Consider the following 20,517-nt stretch of genomic DNA (forward strand, 5'->3'; position numbering starts at 1 on the left):
AGTGACCTGTAGAATTTAATAGACACACATATACTGTCATACTCAACGTTTTCACAAATGTATACACTCATAATAGAGGTAGGCTAAAATGGTAAACTTTTCGTTTTACGATAAAAACATGTCAATAAATAGGTTATTGGTATTTTCGCGTAAAGTATATCATGAGCTGATTAGATTTCTTTGCTTAAACTTACAAAAACGCACAGATAAAAAAATCAGAATAAGTTCTTACATTCATATACATTACCTGATTGTATGTGAAATGATCCAATTTTTTTTCTATTTATTCCAGGCATCGTATATTACTTCGAAGATGTAGTGGACTACTAATAATTTTGCAGCGATGTATTTGGTCAAATTAAGTTTACGTTTCTTGCTGTTGATGCAGTCATAAAAATAGAGAACATGTGAAAATAATAAGCAAAGCATAGAAATATCCGGGTTATTTTTTTTTCTTTAGATGCACTTCATTCGAACAAAGTTATATTCAACATTTCAACATTCTTTTATATTTTGATTCGAATACTATAAAGATGTGATGATATATACCATTGGAGCATATATCATTTCCAATATATTTTATATTTTGATATTTCTATTAAGTAAAAACTGTTGACGTGGGCATAATCTTACTTGAAAGCATTTCAACACTAACACGGTTATTAATTACAAATCATATTATTGGATTTTGAAACTTGTGATTATATTCCGTTCAATATCTAAGGAAAACAGAATACACAAGGTTTCAAGCAAAATATAGAATATCTTAGACAAAGTATGTAGCTGGGTAAAATATTAACTAACATTCACTGATATTGTTTGGATTCGTCTATTTAATCTGCACGTTTTATGCGTAGGGTTGAAGTCAAACGACTGACGAACAAACATGTGCTGGTGATGTAAAGACTGATTTTAGAATTCCTATTTCAAAATCTTACAGTAAAGCATAATAAAACTATGATATCATATCACTGTGTTTTTTTTTCGTAATATAGAATCGAAATGCGTGTTTCCGATTTTAACTGTTATTTTCATATTTGGATTAATATCAGGCGATTCTAGAGATCAAAAGCTGATATTCTTGACATTTTGTAAACGTTATTCAATGCTAACTTGTTTGATGAGAAAGATTTAGATTTGAAACTTTATAGAATTATCATTATTATAATCGTCATCAGCAGTAATATGTTACGCTTTCATTTAATTTAACATGCTGCTTCACCTTTTTCCTTTCCCCGCGGACATGTATCTATTTTATTAAAAAAAGCCAACATTCACAATCATCACTCAGACTTTATTATAGAAATCTCTTCCATAAATTCACTTTCATCATTTATTCCTCTTCACGCACATCATATTTGCAAGGAAATATGTTTTGTTCACCTCCGTTTTGAAAAAAAAAAACCTCATTCATTTCAAATCTTTATTATTCCAAGCATTGGTTTTACTCCCTCGTTTACACTTTCTTTCCTAACAATTTCTTTCGTTTTCAATTTATTTCTATTATTAGAGATTCAGATATTATTATTCGTTTTTCCAGCAGATTCGTTTTGCTTATTTTCACTTCGTGCGCCAAGAGCCCGTGTCCCAGTCAACGATATATCACTTGAAACTACTTGTAAGCTTTTAATATTCATCGGTCGATTGCATGCAGTTTTAGGCTCATTCGCTGAAAGAAGAATCCAAAGTCTAGTTTCATCACCAAACGTAAAAGCTATGTTTAAAAAGTGACTTTGATTGAGTAGGAAATCTCGACTTAATTATCGGCATAGCGTTTAACTCTGGCAATACTCGATTTTATAATAGCAGAAAGTTTATGAAAAATAAAACAACTAAACACAGATTCCCAGAAAGTTCTGCACGCGAAATGATGTAGTGAATAATCGACGTAACATAATTTTCAATTTACATTCGATGATGGTAGACGACCTTTTCACCCTAAACACTTAAGGTCAAAAGGAATAATCGATTCAAATGTCGAATTTCCTTCTAATATGATTGGAGTGCTCGTTTTATATTATCGAACTAGAAAACTTAATTTTAATAATAATAATAATAATAATAATAATAATAATAATCCCTCACTCATCATCTCTCATTGCCTAATCACCGCCCCCCCACAAAAAGTGTGATACCAAATAGCCGATAATGGTTAAGGAGGAAAGAAAGAGCGCAGATCAGATCTCCGCTGCACAAGCACAAAGAGAACTGGGACATCGGGAAGGCGTATTGCCACTCAAATTCCGCTGCCACCTAAAAATCAAGAATTAGACGCTGTTGCGATAACGGAATTAAATTTGCAAATGTTATCGGAAGGCTCGAGAGTGCTGGTCACGTAGAAAGACTTGCTTTCACTCGGCTAACGGGGAATACCACAGGTTTTCAATGGGAGATCTTTGATGACCTGTGCGAAAGCTCCTTGCGAGCCAATGCTATTAATAATAATAATAATAATAATAATAATAATAATAATAATAATAATAATAATAATAATAATTGAATGGTTTGGAAGGTAGAATGTGGTATTTTGTTTAATTGTAAACATATGTTCAAAATAAAATTTCAAAAAATACAATGATGGAAATCGGTAGTTTTTTTTTTGTTAAGAAACAATGTTTAAAATTAAAAACTAATAATTTATGAATACGGTTGAATATAAGTAGAACTGAATGACACCCGATGTGTGGTTCACCATTGTTACTACAGAAAACCTGGAAGAAACATGCATGTTAGATTATCGTAATTTTATCAATTAATAACATGTAATATGACAAAACATCTTTTCGAGTATTTATTTAATTTTACCAGCGTGCTGAAACAACTATCTGCACTAAAATGCTCTCATTTTTATCCAAAAGGGATTTTTAATTAACTATATTATATGATATAACTGAAACGCGTGCTCTTGGTTTATCCGTATCCGGTGCAAGGTTCTTTTGAACAGAACTGGAGTTAGAGTAAGCAATATAATTACAGACAGATGAAGGCAATGGAATACATTAACTTGAATTGTTTTGCTCCACTCCGTTTTGCAACAAAAATTGTATTGCCTTATCATAAATACATACATAAGATGAGGGCAAAAGTTACATATAACTGTATTATATCATCAGAACAATGACGGGAGAGGATAAGAAAAAAAGGAAAAAAACAATTTATATCATAGCATTTCAAAGTTAAATCATGATCACCGGCAGAGAAAACGAGCCAGAACTGTTCCAATATAAGTATATTAAAACAAAAATCATCTGTCTTTAGAACATATAGAGTTTATATATATATATATATATATATATATATATATATATATATATATATATATATATATATATATATATACTAGCATGGGTGCCCGGCGTTGCCCGGGTGTTTGGAGGTGTATGCTGAGCAAAAAAAAGGGGGTAATTTTTTAAACTTTGACCCCTATTATGACCCCTGAAAATTTATTGTTTTGGGCTCAAATCAAGTTATTAAGTTAGATTCATGTCCACGGAAACTATATCTAAAATTTAAAGTGTGTAGACCCAAAATTGTCGGAGAAGTTTGGTAGAGTTCTCAAAGCTCAAATCGTTGAACTTTGACCCCTTAATCGCCAAATTTCTGGCTAAAAACCGATCACATAGATTTTTCCAAATCTCAGTACCCTGTATATCAAATTTCGAGTATGTAGACTAAAAATTGACAGAGTTATTTCGTAGGGAAATGTACACAGACACACACACACACACACACACACACACACACACACACTTTAACTTTTATAGATATATAGATTTAAAATTTGAGTCTGACAGAATGACAAAATTATATTGCAAACCGATATATGAAACAAACGAACTTCAAAGAGACAAATGAACACATAAGTAAAAACAATTTGTATTAGAAAACATTTATTATTCCACGTCTTTTTTTTACAGACCTGACGACTGAGGTTCGCTCTTAATAAAAATTGTTTTTTATAGTCTTAATTTTTACTTCCTTTTTCATAAAAAACTAAAAAAAAAATCAAGAAAGAAAAGAAATTTAATTTTATTTTTTCATTAATTTCTTTCTGTGCAAAGCAATTCTTTCAAACTTACTCTGTTTCCAAAATGTTTTTATTTTATTCCCTTCCCCCTTCATTCATTTTCCTCCGCATCCTGGCAAGATTACTGTACACATAGATTCGAAAAAATAGTCAAAAACAAATATATAAATAAATGTTATCAAAGGCAAGATAAGTTACTTTTCTACCTAACTGGATATCTTTTTTGTGTTTTTATTCAATGTAATATATTTATTCAGCTCGAAAAACATACAGTGTTTACCGATGTGTTGGAAAATTCAAGATGGCGTCTCACACCCTCTTTAACACCGTAAGTTTGGGAAAAGGTGTTATAAATAAAAAAACTATACAAAATACTATTAAAAACCCGCCGAATATATGTCAACCTATGTCACGGTAACATATATTGAGCGAGTTTTTAACAGTATTTAAACAGGGCACATCGTAAAAACTGACCCATTAATTTTCCTGAAGTAAAAACTATATAGTTTTTAAACTTTTAAAACTGTACATTATAAAAAGAAAACTGTTCGAGTGATTTTTTTTTTTTTTTACATGGGTGTCACCACTTATCAAGGCCCAGAGGCCACTCAAGGATAAGGGTTAATAGGTATACATTAGTCATTGTGATTTTAGCATAGTAAACAGTGGGAATTTTGTAACTTGGATTACTTGAAAAAGAAAACTGTTCGAATGATTTAAAATGAAAACAAAATAACAATGTAAATATATTGATAAGAAAAAAACAAAAACAAACGAAGTTTCCGTTTCAGGAACCCGAGTTTAATTTTATGTCGTAATCATTCAACTCGTTAGCGGTTTTATTCAGCGATTAGGGATAACCATACGACATATCTAATTACCAAAGCGATTTTTTTATTTTTTTTATTTTTTTTATTAAAACTAAACTTGTTTAGTTTTAATGAACCAATTTTTTTAAAGCCAACACTTTAGTTATTTTGAGAGCGTGCAACTGCACCCGAAAGGTTGATTAGGAAACTCCAAATCCTTTTATGACTCGGAAAAAAAAGGGCTTTTTATCGGCTTAAATGATAAACTAATGTTAAATATTAGTATTTGCCATCGATTCTGAAATAAAATGAAATCCTGACATTGTGATCATTTTTGCAGGTGTTATGTGCCAAATATTGAAATAAGAATGTTTAAATTCAATTATTGTAATTTAAGTCTTTAATTTTAAAGTCGATTTTATTTATAAAATATCTTTTTAGAAATCAATCTCAAAAACAATCTGAACAATAAATCTCTTTTGTTATGGCTAAGTTTTTGTCAAGGGTAGAAATTATAATAGACAAGTATTCATCCATGATGACATTTTACCGATTTCCTGGTTTACAGGTATTCTTGCTAAATTTCTTCGAAAGAATTGACATAAACAATACTTCAACTAAATACGTATATTTCATGCAATAATGACTTTTATTTCTTCTGACTTTTCCTAAACTAAACATAAAACATCGGTTAGGTTTAGTTTAACATTCTGTAAAAGTACCTTCCGTTTTTTTTTGTTTGTTTTTTTTTGTACTTCTGCAGAGAAGGTAAAAAACCGATAAAAACTGGATATATTTTTCGTGTTTTTATTCAATTTAACATGTTTATTCAGCTCGAAAAGAATACAGTGTTTACCGATGTGTTGGAAAATTCAAGATGGCGTCTCACACATTCTTTAACACCGTAAGTTTGGGAAAAGGTGTTATAAATAAAAAACTATACAAAATACTATTAAAAACCCGCCGAATATATGTCAACCTATGTCACGGTAACATATATTGAGCGAGTTTTTAACAGTATTTTAACCGGTTTTTTATTTATTACACCTTTTTCCAAACTTACCGTGTTAAAGAGAGAATCGGCCGCCATCTTGAATTTTCCAATACATCGGTAAACACTGTATGCTTTTCGAGCTGAATAAACATGTTAAATTGAATAAAAACACGAAAAATTTGCCTTTGATAACATTTATTTGTTATATATTTGTTTTTTGGCAACTTATTCGAATCTAATTTAAGACCACGAGTGAAATGAGAAAAAGAAGTCAGCGGGTTTGGTTGCCATAACAACGTGACGGTAGTGAACGTGTGTGTGTGCGTGTGTGCGCGTATTTCGTGTAGTTTAGTTTCGCATAATAGTTTCGTATTTTTTTAATTTGTAAATAACAAGTTATTAAAAAATTAAACCCTTCCAAGATGGACAATAAATAAAGCCATAATATTTTATGGTAAAGGTAAGAGCGTAGAAACGATTGTTTTTTAGGAGATGTGATTATTGGATTAACCAATCAGAAATCGTCTGTGGCACACACATCTCTGTTTTTATAGATATATAGATAGATATATATATAAATAATACTAGATTTCATTAAAGCTACATATATCAAAGAAAATCCGTGTCGATATTTGAATGTCGAAAACCATGTGAATCTTACTGCTAGGTAGATACCTAGCAGTAAGATTCCGCTATAACAAACACGATTCTGACAAATATGTGTTATTCACAATTTTAGTTGATAAAACTAAATGGGCAGGCGTAATATAGCAGGTAATCACAAATGAATGACGCGCTTTGTTTTAATCTCAACACAAAGTTACAGATATACATCTTCTATATTTTATAACGAAGCCCACACAGACATTATTCTTCAATAAACATATGTACAAGTCACTCGCCCGAGAATCGAGTTTTATAGATGTGCTTCCTACAATATACTCTATTTTTTTAAATAAAGCCCATCGTAAGTTATGTAAATAATTGATTTTCCACTCGGAATTGCATGTCATTAATCTGTTGTTTTTTTTTTTAGATTCTTCTGAATTTCTGACTGTTCCCTTTCTGTGACCTCCGAACTTCTTTCTTGCTTGAAGCAGCGAATCTTCTTTACACTTGCGTTCACCTACGAAAACATAGCCAGATAATTCAGTTGCGCGTTGAGTTTTATCTTTAGTTTTTTTTGCAATTAAAAAATGTTAAATGACTTGCATTTAAACGTTTTGTTAAATGTTGTCAAACTTTTAGCCCCATAATCTTTTTAACAAATTTGATAGCAATCAAATTTTAGCAAAACATGAAAATATTTTGTTTGATATGCATTAAATTGCATAGCAATGAGGCTTCACATACAAAATGACGTAAAGTCTAATAGTTTGAGAGACTAGTAAAGTCTACCGTTTTTTGAGAGGCTATTAAAATCTAGCATAGTTTTGATATGCCAACAGTGCCTAGCAGTATTTTGAGAGACCAGCAGTAGCTATCGGTGTTTTGAGAGGTTTGCAGAGTCTAGCGTTGTTGGAAGTTGACGTGATGTTTGATCTTGGAACAGGGTTAAGGGTGATCTGTAAGAATCAGGGGGAATGTAGCTTGCTATGCATTAATTTGCATATAAATGAGGGTTCGCGCCTAAGATTCGCCTGAGAAGGTCGAAATTTACAATGCCATACAAACGTCGATAAAAAAGCGGCGAGTGTGTTTGACGCGCTATACACCAACCAACCCCATACAACTAACGTCTCCTTACTTTCAAAGCAAAGATCTTAATCGTAATTAAAAGTTATATTAATAAATGTCTGTCCGCGCTGATTAAAAAAAGACGACAAAAGAATGTCCAGGTATATATTATTCAACAACGAAACATCTTCACTAATTTATAAAAACAAAAACATTTTAAATAAAAGGGACGAACTGATGGCCAGATACAGACTTAAGAACAAATTGCAGAAAATAAACCCCTAAATCAAGGGTATTTTTGCCCACGTTGCTGATATGTTACAGTAGGTAAGAACTAATGTTCTTTAAAGTAGACCTACTTCTATCTTCCGGAGTAGGTACTATTTGGTAGCACAGACCGATGATCCTAGGTTAAGAAATTTTAGATTTGACAAACGTAGTACGTAATTGAGAGGATAGAGTGAGAGGTGTTTTTTGTATCGAGGTACGATTTACGATGTACGATTTGTATTTATGTCAAAAATGTTGACATAATATACAGATTGCAACGATAAATACACACACACACCTATATATATATATATATATATATATATGTACATATATATATACATATATATATATATATAAATTGATGTGGCATTTTCTATTTAGATAGGTTTGTATTAAGCCGGTTTTAACGATATACGTGTAGGATTAGTTACTCACTTTAAAGTTAGCTACAAACGTGCCTAGTTCATCGAGATGGAATCGGCACTGAGTTAAATTAAATGCATGGGATTGGACTATGTTAGTGCGAGATTTTTTTGTTTTACTTTTGTATATAAGTATATATAGTGCTAAATAAATTGTTACTTAAAAACTATTATTCAAATTCGAGAAGGTTTTAGATGTACGGTTTTAAAACATTTCTAAATAAAGTTATTTACATAATATTGTCTTAAAAACGTGTGAAGAATATTATGAAGTTAAACTTGTTCAGTATCAAACATTGAATGAAGTATTATAGAGAAATTTATAAATACCGGTTTGAAAAATATACTGGAGCACTTAGAATAATATTTCGCTTTAATTTTGTAATATAGATATTTACAACTGGAAATAGTTACATGTTATGATAGACATGCGGTAAATATATACAACGTTGGAAAATAGTTTGGGATACATTTTTTAATTGTTTCTGGCTATCTTAAAAGGTGCGAACAAATTATTTTTTATGATGGCACGGAACGTTTGTATACATATGTAGTATAAAACCTAAAGTTATCTGCTGACATTTCATCCTTTTTTTTTACATTGCATGGTATTCTTATTATGTTATAAATAGTATTGTTTACCCTTTTCCTAATCTATGGCGGCACATTTTTTCGTGATCATAAGACGTAGTCAACGCGTTTTGTTATGCCATACACTATGAAGGTAATCTTTTGATGAAGACGCACATATGTGCATGATTATATTGGTAAGTAAATATATAAAATTGTATAATTTCATAGAAATAAACACATGTATACATAAAAAACTAAACATACATAAAAATGTTATTATCCAAATCTGGCAACACTTCATAAACTTTGTAAAATATTTGTTTCCATGTAAAATCACACCTGTTTCTAAGTCGCTATTAAAACGAATATTGCCTAATTTAATAAGTTAATTAAGGACATATTACAGGTTTATTTTATAGGCGTATACATTGGCTACTTTAAATGTATAGGCGCATTCATTGGCTACTTTAAAACTAAGACAAACATTTGGTAACTGGTGATCAAGGCAATACGCTTGGCTACGCCTGCCATATCACTTTTGACATGTTCATTTTAAATGTCGTTTTATTAAAAACAGCCTTTATTATTTTGTTTTTCCCATTTGACTTAAGTTACTATAATTCTCCTTCGTACTGTAAATGTTTTTTATTGTGACGTGTAATTTTCCCATTTTTTCTTGTCACTATATGATGGTGTCTTTAATGTATGTGAGTTTGACGGTTTCCGCTTCCTTTTTTTCTCTTAAGTCTCATCTTTGTTTCGATGGCTCTTTGTTGTTCTTCATGTTGATCTTGTCAAAGAAGATTACCTCTGACTGAGTCAAGTAGACAGGCGATCAATTGAAACAGTTAATCGATTTCGCAGAGTTTACAGTGCGATGTCCCTTTGCTTCATATTGAGGAACCATCTTGTAGAGACAACTTAAAGGAAACAACAATAAAGCTAGCATCCTGGAAAAGCGAGGAATACGCCCGCTGTGAATAAATCGTATTTCTCTACGCTCTACATGAAACAATATCCCTCGCACAGGACGTTGTAGACTGTTTTGCATGGAACTTTTATTTAGATAGCCAGTCCGATTATGTAGGCATTAATGAAATAATTAATGTTTTAATCTTAAACCATTTAGGATATATAAATGTCTATCCTTTAAAGAACAACAATATATTAAAAAAAATAGCAGTACATGTCCGGCCACGCGGTACCGTGGCTGATCTGATTGATGCAATTATTAAATTTCTGTGTTTCGCACAGACACACGCACGCACACACATACACATACACGCACATATGCACATACAATCAAACACACAAAAAACACAAACACGTACACACACAAACATATACACAGACACGCACACGCACAGACACGCGTGCACCCTCACACACGCACATGCACACACTGTACACGCACGCACACAGTAAGCAAATAACAGGCAATTCATGCCTTCAAAATCACGCATAATGAGATTTAGAATTATATGAACTGTCAATTTCTGGTTATGATTAAAACAGTCAAGTAATATAGGTCGCTGTGTAAGTTTTCGGCAAAATCCGAATCTCGGCTATATTATCGTTAATCCGTTTTATATTTCCTATTAAGCATAAAACCAAAGAATTTTAGTACAATAGTAAGGAATCGACAGTTCCAATGCTCCCAAATCATACATGAGGAGCTTTTTTTTAAAGTAAATCAATTTTCAATTTCTGGTTCGTCAAAATCCGGGTCTCGTCTACAATAATCACTTAATCCATGTTATTATTTTATTTAGTGGAACTAAAGAAAGAATTTAAGTAAATCGTACTTCGAGAAATATAAGCAACTTTGGAAGTTTTCGGCAAAATCCAGATCTAGTCTATATTATTCGCTTAGTTCGTTTTACTTTTTATTAAGCGTAAATAAGAAAGAGCTTTAGTCGGATAGTCAGAAATAGACCGTTCAAAGGCTTCCAAACCATACTGTCAATTTCTGGTTCGTAAAAATCCGGGTTTCGGTTATAGTAGTCGCTGAACCTGTTGTATGTTTTTTATTGAGCGTAGCTAAATAATAAGTTTAGAATATCGTACTAAAAAGAAAAATACAAGATATGTCTAGCTTTAAAAAATATGAAATAATTTTTCATCAACATATGCTGAATTAGCAAAAACAGTATTTATTTACAACGCCTACGATGTATTTAAACACGAAAGATTTAGCACTAGCGTAACTGAATAAGAACAATTGCGACGTGTTGAGAGGAACGCTATATATGTAGATTTCTGGCGCCTTCGTTTTGAAATAAGATTTAGATTCTGGAATGAAAGAACTGTCAGTTTTCAGTTAATGAGATTTGGTGGATTGGGAGAAGGAATAATGTACTATTTTAAATATTTAAATGGAAAGATTATGGTATGTCTATGAGTATAGGACCCAGTTAATAAGAGTTCAAACCTAGATCCGTCGAAAGTGCAGAATTCCTCCCTGTGATTGGTGAGGGTTGGTAGGATATGTCTTATTTAAAGGAAAAAAGAAAATACTTCTTCAAAAGATGGATCTGAGTGTGATGTTGTTGCTCTTAGGTGAAATGTAGGATTTTATTACAATGACTAAATGTGTATAAAATGGCATTCTTAAGTTACATAAGATTGTTACATCCAACGCAAATTATTTCAAAAAATACCCAAAATAGATGAGTATATCTTTGCCTTTACAGCATCCGGAAAAGAACAAATTATTCTGCACCGGCTTCCAACACATCCTTATGGAATTTGAAACACTACAGGACCTCATATGGTTTTCCTTCCCAATTTATAATACGAAAGATTAATGTGGATATACTAAAAAAGAAAAGACTTTTAAATTTCTAAATGAGCTAAATATTTACTAGATGACTTATATCAAGTAAAATAAAGAATCTCAACCAAAAAACATAACTGAACTTAAATAACCCATAGAGGTTGATAGGTTAAGAAAAATATTAATACGGCTGCTTATTCGCTCACTTGATAAGAAACCAAGACGCTTACATGCGTGTGGACATATCGCGGTTTAGAAGGCTTTTTTACACCAAGTCAGAGCGCAATCAAAATGTCATAATAGGAGAAAACCAAAAGTCAACCAACCTCCTTATCACACATTACTTTTTTCCGCTAGGAAATTAATCGATCACAAAGTGGTTGGAATAAGAATAATCGCGATATAATATATCTCCGAATGTTGTATAGTATCTGTATAATATATGTATATGTTACTTGTGTGTGATGTAGCAGATCACGTCGCCTGTGATGTACCTGTAGACACACGTGTTCAGATAAATAACGTGTTTTAGTAGCGGACCGTGTCATCTAGTGTTTATGCAATTGCATGATGCGAACTAAGGGCAGATCCTGTATGGGTGCCTGATAAATATTTAATAAATAATCTTGGACATTACACACACGTATATGTATACTTTACACAACACTTCACGAAAACATTCATTTGACACAGTTCTTTTAAAACAATGAACAAATGAGCTTAAAGCATTCTTTCAAAAATCTATATAATATCATTTGTTTGCGTAGCACACCAGCCAAAGGAAGACATACCTTATTATACTTGCTGCCTTCTCCTGTGCTTGTCAGGTTGCAAATTAAAACATCTTCCCATGAAGTTATAATTCATAGATAACTTAATTTTGTTAGTAAATATATAACCATATGTTAATATTATTAAATTTCTGTGGAAGCTAAAATAACATTTTCTTCGATCTTCATGCTAAAAATACACGCTTGTGATAGTTCACATTCGGGTGTAGCAGGAAACGTCTTTCTTTACTATATTTTTTAATTTGTTTTATCCAGAGTACATATTTCACGGGAGCTGAATACTTTTACATAAAAAAATAGCATGTGTCTAACATTACACTCCCAAGGATTAAAATAAATACGAACCCGGTTAATGTATACTTATTCAACTATGGATTAAGTACATTCGGGTGTTTTTGTAACACACGTTTTGCCGATGTACCTGTCGTATTTACGATCATTCTCGACTTGACAGACGGACGTAAATTCGATGTTCGACGTAATTCTGTAAATTCAAATTTAAGAACAGACATTAACTGTAATAAATCATATCGAAAATCAATTTCACAGAAATAAATTGATCATTCATACAAAATGTAGGGAAAGTATTGATTAGTCTATATTCAGCTTTGATTTATATTGATATTACGTCCAATGTTCACGTATTTGCAATACTTTTCTAGGCCGTTAATGTGTGTATGGGCGAAGACTTGTTTTGCTTGATCTAAATTCATTCTTTCATCCCTGTTGATAATTTTCCAGAATATTCTTTAATATTTCTCAATTTTCTCATACGATTACAGATATTTGTTCAATTCGGTCTCACATTTGGGTTGTAATTGGACGAATCACAGGACAGTATAAACACTCAAATCATTCAATGAATATTAATGCATCAGCGACGATCAAAAGTGAATGTAAAGAAATGCAAATGGAAGCACAAACGCAAACCAATAAATAATCATATACACTTGCACAACACATGCGCGCACAAACACACCAAACGCACGCGTATGTCTAGACAAAACTATTAAAATCTGTCCCTAGATTATGTGCATGTCTTAGAGTGTCAGAGCAGAAAAGAAAATATAATTCATCATTTCTTCCAAATAGATTGAATATTTTTTAATATTTTATTTTGGATTTTTACGATATTTTTTTTATTTCCCAAACACTTCGTTAAAGATATACGTGTATGTTTGACTATTTTAATGTCATCACTATACTCTTCTTTTTTTTTTTTTTTTACACGATAGTCACAACTTATCAAGGCCCGGAAGCCACTCACTGCGAATGCTAATGCATAGTAATGTAAATAAAAACATGATAATGCACACATATGTACACATATATTAGAAACAAATGAATATATGTATTTCCCAACCGTTGCTTTTTTATTGGTAATCCAATACATGTAAATTTGACGCTACAAAATGAAGAATAAATGCCAGTACGTATATTAGTAAAATTCCGAAGAGCATGCGACTTCCATATTTATAATAAGGTTGAGGTCAAGATACCCATTAAAAACGAGTATACACTCTTTTAATGTTTATTATCGACTAGTATTATAAAATACGCTTTGCGTTTGCGTGTAAGATCCTTCCGTATGAATCAGAAAATGTTCAGCCGATGGTTTTAAAATATATCACGAAGGCCATTGGTGTGTCTTTGAGTGTTCTTGCGTTGATTTTCTATCAGAATGCATCCGATAGAAATTGATCATCAAAAATTAAAAAAAAATCCGATTATATAAGGAAGGATGAGTTTGAGATAAGTTGATACTTTTATACAACCTAACATCACACGTGCATTGGAGAAATTTGTTTTTTTATCTCGCAATGATAAATGCACGGATTATAATACCAACTGTAGAATCTTTTATAAAACAGGATTGCAATCGAACTGACAGTTCCTTTTAGAACACAATTAAACCATAAGATAACTATAATAAAAATGATTATGTAAAATCAACAGTTGGTTCTTTGATAGTACAAGGGCGAGTTGGAAATGCACTTTTTCGTTTAGAATATAAATGACCACGGATACTTTTTCACTTTTAATTTAACGAAACTATTATGCAAAGATAATTTTTATAAAGTCATCAGTAAAATATTCAGCGTGAGAGATGAGGGTGCCGTTCTTGAATAGTCATATATCCAATAATATATTAAACAAATACAGCCAAATACTGGGCACGGATATTCTCATAAAATCCCGTAATTTAATAGACCCAGGGTAGTATGGATATATTGTTAATCATACACACTCTAATTTGCCTAATTACATACACCTGTATCAAATTCTTGTTTCAATACACATATCAATCTAGAGAAAACTACATTAAAACATATAAACTAGCAGACATATACCAACCGAGTAATATATCTATCATTCGTGGGGATTAATAAAATACTGATAGATTCTTTAGATGGAGACTCATCAGGATAAAAAAAGTTCAACTTGTGCGGTGAAGCTTTAGCATATTAAGATAAATTATTTGGAATACAAAGTACTAATACCTATAACAGTATTTAGCTCTAATCATATCTCATAACGTATCATGGGAAATGTCCAGGCATTTAATATACTTCGAATTGCCATATTAAAAAAAAACAACAACAACAATAAACAACTATGGATTCAATTAATCCCATCTTTATATTATTAATTACCTGGACCCATAACTTTTTTCTATTATCCTCTTTCTGGATCAGATAGTTTAATGTTTTTTTCCTAATGTTCCTTAAGCTAGATGTAACATTTCTTAATAGGAAACCGAGAATTTTGCATTTCTTCTGAAGAAGATCATTACGAATCGAAATTCCTGAACATAAAGACCATGAATAACTCCATTTTACACTGATGTAGTTTCGTTATTCAACATATAGACAAGTTTATATACATCAGTATATATCTTGCATTGTCGATAATTTTGTTGGTATATATATATATATATATATATATATATATATATATATATATATATATATAGTGTGAGTGCGGGTGTGTGTGTGTGTGAAAGAGAGAGACTTAATCTAAATATCCGTATTTGTGATAGGTTTATCAATAATCGTTTTAATAGTCATGGAATAAAGTGATTTATATTTCCCCCGTGAAAAATCGACATTTGAATCAGCATATAGATGTATATGTAATTGCGAAAAAATGTCAAGAATATACCTGTTCAGAACATGTATTTCCTGATCAGAATATTAAATGGAGTACACAAGAATGACGAATGTTCGAAAGGTAAATAATTGCCAATTCCAATGTTATGACAGTTTGCCTCACTCTTAAAAAGAAAAATTAATCGAACCGATTATATATAAAGCAATAAACATTATTTTCTGTGGAATTATAATTAAACTAAGGGAAAACATGACGGACTAACCTTCTCTGACCAGTTGCTGGACCTATTCAAATAATCGAATTCCTTGCATACCGCCCGGCGTTGCAATGTTGTAAATACACATAAGTATTATATTTGATTAATGCGGAATTCTCATTTATAATAAGCATGCATATCCTAGGTATTAAACATAACATTAAATTTCTTTAAATAAATAAATAAAAAACAAAAATAAACTTAGATATGTGTATGCTTGTAAGCAAAAATTCACTGCTTGTAAGTAAAAATAAAACGCTCCAACTGAGAACGAGACCAAAACCTTCAAGACGATAAGGTCAATGCGACAATCATTAGATCAGCGGGACATGATCTTAGAAAGGTGTATTTAAGTCAATTCATGCTTAACCTAATTAATATGTCATGTTTCATGACCGTGCGAGCTCAATTGTTAAACAACTGGAAACATGAAAATCCGAACCCCTCACGTATGTTATTCAATTTTGACCCGTTTGCAACCATTTATCCGGATGTAAACTAATTAAAAAGTTTTTTCACATCTCTGAAATATTTTTTTACTACATTTCAATCGGTAAGTCAACGATTCGTTGAGTATATAGGTTGAGAAATAAACTCCACGCATACATAGATTCTCACCTTTATAGAAACAGAACATCTTAGCATATAATATGCATTAAGAAGTATTATGCTCTTTGTTTATTTATCTACCAATATTTAAATTGCGTCCGAAACCCGATGAACAAACAGTTTATTTTATTCATATCGTAATCAAGTGTAGATTTATAAAAATAGAGATATAAAATATTTTTTTACTACACAAGTTTACAATTCTTATTTAAACTACTCTATATATATTTAAGCTGTTGCTTCAATCTATATAAGCTAAAATGTCCATAATTGGAATCGCCTCGTAATTTCTACAGGTTTAACGATATTTTTGGACGAGATTAGGCAACTGATTTTTAAAGACTTTCGATATTCATGCTCCTATTTATTAAATTTTCCTAATAAAATTCCATACTTTTAACTATTATATAAACTATTTTAGAACTATAGTTATATGTATATACTCTCCATTGTTTGGGCTTTAATAAAATGGACTTACTCTAGTCGATCTGACCCACTGATTATTCACTAAGGGCCATGATGTATACAGATTTATTTACAACATTAGGCAAATTGTACTTTCGAAAATCAACTGCCGAACGCAAAAATAGTGTAGTGTGTACCGAATGTATTTTATAGAGATTGACTCCTGAATATTATTATCGATTTTTTAATGTATTTATGTTCAATCATATTCAAACTGCACGTTCAAACGGTGGCGTTATTTTTGTTTTATTATGAGTATTATGAGTAAGTTATGTTTCGATTCTCACATTAAACTGATGGAATTTTGCCTGCTAAATATTTATTTAATTTTACCGGTACCTTGATATACAATGCAATTAAATAATTTCACCTTAAAAATAATAACATAAGTAAATTATTTTCTATCGATCATGGAAGTTTTATTCTCTATATTCGTAAAGACTTCAAATGTGAAAGTGAAAAAAATTGATATATGTATTATGTATCATATATACGCCGGTTTTCCTCCTTAATTTCATTTGATTTCTCTACAGAACAAGATACGTAATGGTAATTACCTAGAAAATGCCAGTTCTCAAAAGATCCTGAATAGTTATCGAAGTTTTGGAAATAGTATATTTACCAGCGTACTTTCAGCTTTTATTTCAGTTTTATAACATGAAACAAACTAGACAAAATAACCGCACGAATATTTACAGCTATATTATAACAACGATTTTTATTTTAATGTTTTCTTACATAAATGCTAAATCTATGAAATGTGTGATTTATTTTTAAAATACATATACTCGTAAAATATATTCGTATACACGAATTTCTATCATTATCTGTAACAGTGAAAGTAGGTTATTGTGAAGGAAACAGTGCAGTATCTGTTCTGATGTTACAATTCACCTTTTCTGTTCTTGGTTAGTGGAGGAGAAATCCTTAATGTCTGAGACGTTTTTTTATTTGTTCCTATCAAGAGTGCCCCAATATGGGGAGTTTTATTTTCCTCACAATTAAAAACGACTGTGCGTCTTACTCTGCACTCGCCGGGAGGTAAGTAAATAGGAACAAATATTTTTTAGCAATGAAAATGTTATTTCACCCTAAAACATAACTTAACAATGTGCGGAAAGAGTATTTCAAAGCGCATTTAAATATATATATAAGCATAAGGAAAATGTTGGTTCTAAAATATAAAACCCACAAAGAAAATTATGAATTAATAATAATGAGACGGTGTACCGCCTAAGTTTACTTAGTACTATAAGGAGAATATATATATATATATATATATATATATATATATATATATATATATATATATATATATATATATTACACAGTAAACTCCAAGGGTGTTTAGATGTATTTCTAGACATTTGTTTTACAAAGGAATCACCCTGGGGCCACTCGTGGATAATGGGTTTATTTGTTTGGCAATCCACCCAGACGATTTGTTTGTGGTGGTGAAGGCTTTGTGTAGAACAAACCACTCTTTTTCTAATACTAATTATCCTTGTCGATGCAGATGACTGCTACAAGACAAATCACACATTACAACGCAGGTTTTGACATCAGAGTAACCTTCTCTTAGATGCGGGTCTTAACAAAAACTGGGGGTGCATCGCTCCAACTGAATTAATGCGCATCCAGGCACCGACTTGTAAATTTCTACGATTCGGCGCGGTACATACAGCGCCTAGCCTTCTCAAATGGTCACCTATCTGGTTAATGGCAAGGCTCAACGTTGGTTTACTTCGGTGATTTGGCGAGAACCGGTGTGTCAAGGTGACTCTCTCCCCCCCTCTCTCCATATATATATATATATAATATATATATATATATATATATATATATATATATATATATATATATAAATTATCTGACATTAACCAGATCGGTGACCATTTGAGAAGGCTAGGCGCTGTATGTACCGCGTCGAATCGTAGAAATATATATATATATATATATATATATATAAATATATATATATATATATATATATATATATATATATATATCCGCAGATAGCGTAGTAGTTAGGAGCTTGACTATCGTACAGGCGGCCGGGTTTCAATCCTGACTTAAGGTAGTTGCCTGTCTAGCCGTGCTAATGAGCTGTGAAATAGTACTGTATGTGGATGACTATATATATATATATATATATATATATATATATTATATATATATATATATATATATATATATATATATATATGAATAAATGTTTGGAGGTACAAAATTTATAGATACATTTAAATAAAAGGGGCGGAAATCTCTCAAAAGCTCTTTCGACTATCATCTCGTCAGGAGAGAATCGATAGTATAAAATTAAATAACATGATGCCGAAATAAAGAGCAAAAGGGGGGAACGAGTAAACGAGTACTAAAAGTGCCAGAAAGACGATTAAAAGTAAATTTAATTGGTGAAGAGAAAAAAGCGTTTTAAATGGCACCGCGAGGGAAGGACAAAAAAAAAAAAAAAAAGGGTTATCAAATTTCCCCGAAGAGATTCAACGCCTTCACCGTATCCTTCTGCCGGCATAAAGATGGTTTACGAAAGGCAATAGAGACAGATTCCAAAATTCTTAAATGATTTTTGGAGTCCGCTCTATGCAGTACCTCAAACCTCTCTATTTTATACTGATTGGCACAACATGGATTATCAACCAAATGTTGGCCAATAGCAGAGGCCAAAGTTGTAGAGCAAGGGAGATTCATAGATCCTACTCTACCCTGTCTAATTTTAGAAGGAACGTGTTGGTTTATACGAGTCCTTAAATGCAAGGAGGTCCGCCCCACGTAACCAGCGTCACACCGGCATGAAAAACTGTATACAATGTTACTATTGAGGACGTAAGGCAAACTATCCTTGCAAAAAGGAGGAAACGCAGGTCTAACAGTATACACTAACCGCAAGGAAACAGCATGAAATCAATTAGTAATGCTTTTAACAATCTGTTTGGTTATTTTCGTGGCATTATCCCCTATCCACGGTAATTTTAAGTAAACAGGGCATTTTAAAGGCCCGAATGGTTTAAGGGATTTGAAGTCAGCAACGTTTTTGTTTATACACTCATCAATGAGGTCTAAAGGATAACCATTATTGATGAAAATATCCCTGATCTTGTCCAGTTCAGAGTCCAATTTAATAGGTGAGCAAATCATAAGGGCTCTATGTACCAAAGTACTTATTAAGCCGATTTTTACAGTTTCTGTAGGATATGTATTGTTTTTGTTTATTTATTAATTTATTTAAATTGATTTAAACGTGAATAGGTAAAAAAATAAAACTAATTAAATTAATTTAATTCATCACATCATCACCATCGTAGTGATATCTAAGGAGTTTTGGACGCTTCTTCGGTTCGGTTTAGGATTTGCACCACAACTCGTGACCACCTCTTTTACGTGTCGTATGTATATGGCTTATTTTTTTTATTTGTTTATTATTGGGATTCTGATGATGAGCGTGTATTGGACACAGTATAACTTAACCCTGACTGCTTAGCGAGGCAATGTTCTTAAACCAACTGCTAAATATGAGGTAGCCCTAACAGAAACCTCCAGAGAAGCTTAGGGCCTGTCAGTTGCGGCATGTATGACCCACCGGTTTGAAAATTATGCTCTGGTACCCAGCAACTGTACTCCCAGAAATAGATCGAATAGCAATGTGTGGAGAGGGCTCCCGTAACAATAAAGCGGAAAACCGGTACCTGGATTAAGCTAGTCTGCAGTTTAACTTG

The sequence above is a fragment of the Euprymna scolopes genome, chromosome 5 (genome assembly GCF_053919585.1).
Source record: "Euprymna scolopes isolate OS-2025 chromosome 5, ASM5391958v1, whole genome shotgun sequence".
In the NCBI taxonomy this organism is placed as follows: domain Eukaryota; kingdom Metazoa; phylum Mollusca; class Cephalopoda; order Sepiida; family Sepiolidae; genus Euprymna; species Euprymna scolopes.